The following is a 2,937-nucleotide window of genomic DNA, read 5'->3' as shown; positions in this document are numbered from 1 at the left end:
GTTTATTATATATATATATATATATATATATATATATATATATATATATATATATCTTCCCATATAAAGAAGCATGCGTTAATCCCATGCATTACCCTTCTAGAAGAATCAACCATTTGTACTTTATAAGGGAAATTACTATTAAAATAGGATAAGGATAATAAGCCTAAGTAATCCCAGAAGGCAAATTCATAACAGGTTTGAGAATTTCGCATTATATATATATAAAACAGTTATCATCATGACTTTATCTTCATGTAATTTCACAATTTCCTTTAATTTATTACACCCGCATAGATTAGATAAGATTTTTGGGTGCAGTTTGACAATTTTTTAAGAAAAAAGTCTTAAAAGAATGTAATATCATAACCATCTAGCTAAGCATAGCTTCTCCTGTAACATGGCATTTTGAAACCACAAGAGGGTCTATATTATATGAATGAGTATGACAATACGGTCTCTATTATATGCTATTAAGTTTCTTCTAGCAAACATATCTCATCAAGTTTATTTTGCTATACAAAATACAATTAAACTACCCAGCCTCAAAAGTGATTCGGCTTAATGAACCAAATTTATTAACTCTAGAAAGCAAATATTATGGTTCAGTTTTATATACTTTAGATAAATAGCAAGCAAAAACACCACTATTTTACCTTCACCTCGTCAAGTATTTTCTGTGAGCACCATGTTTTCATACTTATTATAAACTCAAACCCAAATTTAGCCCGGTACTTTTGGTTCCAATAAAGCAATTCCTAAAATTTAAACATAACCATGTGAATATGGATTTCATTCATGAATAAGAAAAGGATTAACATAATTAAATTGGGCAGCGGCAAACAAACCGTCATCATTGAAGTCGGGGCATAACGAATGGCTCGATAGAGGTGACTGTGTCCAGAGAAGGCATCCAACCATGATTGTATACGAGACTGTTTGAACCACAACTGCCTTGCAAATGAGGTTGCATCCTCCAACGAAGAGAAAGGAGACACATCTATCATCTTCTCTGCGAACCAGCGGCTTCTGGAAATGAGAAAGAAGTCTCTACTCTCCAATTTCCCTGAAAGTCAACGGAGATAGAAAGAATGTCCAAAGATAATATAAAAATGTGATTGTAGGAAGACTTGAAGGAGAGGGTACAGCATTGTGAAGACCCAACAAGATAAAAGAGCTTTATATGAAAGGATAAGTTTTAAAGAATTTAAGAAAACTCAATCAATTCAACCTACTGTCTAATGATATGACTAAAATACACTCCACTAAATACAACCCAGTATTTTATGAATCGGTTGCCTCATCACAATCTTCAACCCCGTCGGTAATGGTCTCCTCTAAATCGCCGTCTCTTGTCAACCGCAGGCCTTCAACATCAAATTCAGGCAAGCTAGTCATACAGGACTGTGGATGAAGGTCGACCTCACAATGTTCATAATCTTCGCCCATGTCAAACAAATCTCTTGGCTTTACATGGACTACTACACTCCATCCGCTCTTCACCTCATCCTGCATGTAGAACACAAGACGCGCCTCAGATGCCAAGATGTACGGCTCATCGTCTTCATGTTCACCGGTGTGAATCGGTGTGGCAAAATTGACACAAGTGTGGCCCAAAACGTCTTGTCGGATGCCTCTCCCCGACGTGGTATCTGCCCAAAGACACTTGAACAAGACTACAATAAATTGACCATTGTAATTAAGCTCGATGATGTCTACTAATCTCCCGTAATACGAGACACCGCCAACAGCAACATTGGCATCCCGTTTATTTGCATAACTTCTAGTATCCGAAGTGACATAAACCCCGCTATTCTGTGTTTTCATCCCTTTCTCCCTTGACATGGTCCTAAATTTAAATCCATTGACGTTGTATACCTGATAGCGTTTGGCCTGAGCAATCGGACCGCAGGCGAGCCACTTTAACTCGTTCTAAATAAATGAATTAGCACATACAAATAGATAATTAGTAAAAAAAGACATGAAACTAAAAAAAATAAAAAAAAAGGGTGTGTGTTAGGAGAACCAATAACAGTCTATCACAATTATGATATGAGAGAGTACCATACGTAATAAACTCGACAATATATTACAAGCAAAACCATGTAGGGAGCGACGTAATAACTCAAAAGGGAAATAGAAACAAAGTTACTTGCATCCCGGATAACATGAAGCACACGAAAGGTATTGAGAAGGAGGCTTACTCATTGCAAAATTCTGTGCTTTCTTAAAAGATTACTGGTAGAAAGAATTGCTAGTTCCAAGTCCAAAAAATGAAAAGACAAAGAAAAGCTTCCTTAAAAATTGAAAAAGAAAACAAGAATAAATGTTAAATTTTAAAAATAAATAAGTCAATGAATATAACTAAAAAATCATAATGTACAGTGAATAAAATCTTCAAAATATCTTAGAAATGGAAGACATAACAGTATTGAAAGTTAGAATTAAAAGATAATTAAAAAAAAAGCTAGGTTAACAATTATAACAGATAGAGGATAGGATCTTAAAATTGTAGATATATTATGCCTTGTATGCTTATAAGAAAGTCATATTATAGTTTTTCTGTCCTGTCTTCGACCGTGTAAATAGCATAAATTAGTTCAGTGAAAAAAATAAATTATTAACCCTTCATTCAAGAATATTTTCTGAAAAACAAAGAATCCATGATTAAAGCATTGAAAACATTATTCGGTTAAATACATTTAAATCTGCTTCTCATGGACCATCATTAGTTCATTACTCTTTTATCACCAAACAAAGCGGCATCTTCATGAAAGAAAATTCACAGTATACAAACAAAACCCAACAAATGGTATAAATCATTAAAGAAAAGAAAATGCCAATAGTATTCAGTAATGATTTTATATGATAAGAATTATAACTATTTTATCACTGATTATACTGCATAAAAATAACTTAAAAATTAGAAGTTTAGTT

Source organism: Arachis ipaensis, chromosome B08, assembly GCF_000816755.2.
Source record: "Arachis ipaensis cultivar K30076 chromosome B08, Araip1.1, whole genome shotgun sequence".
Classification (NCBI taxonomy): Eukaryota; Viridiplantae; Streptophyta; class Magnoliopsida; order Fabales; family Fabaceae; genus Arachis; species Arachis ipaensis.
The sequence above is the reverse complement of the archived record's forward strand: the minus strand, read 5'-3'. Positions refer to the sequence as shown.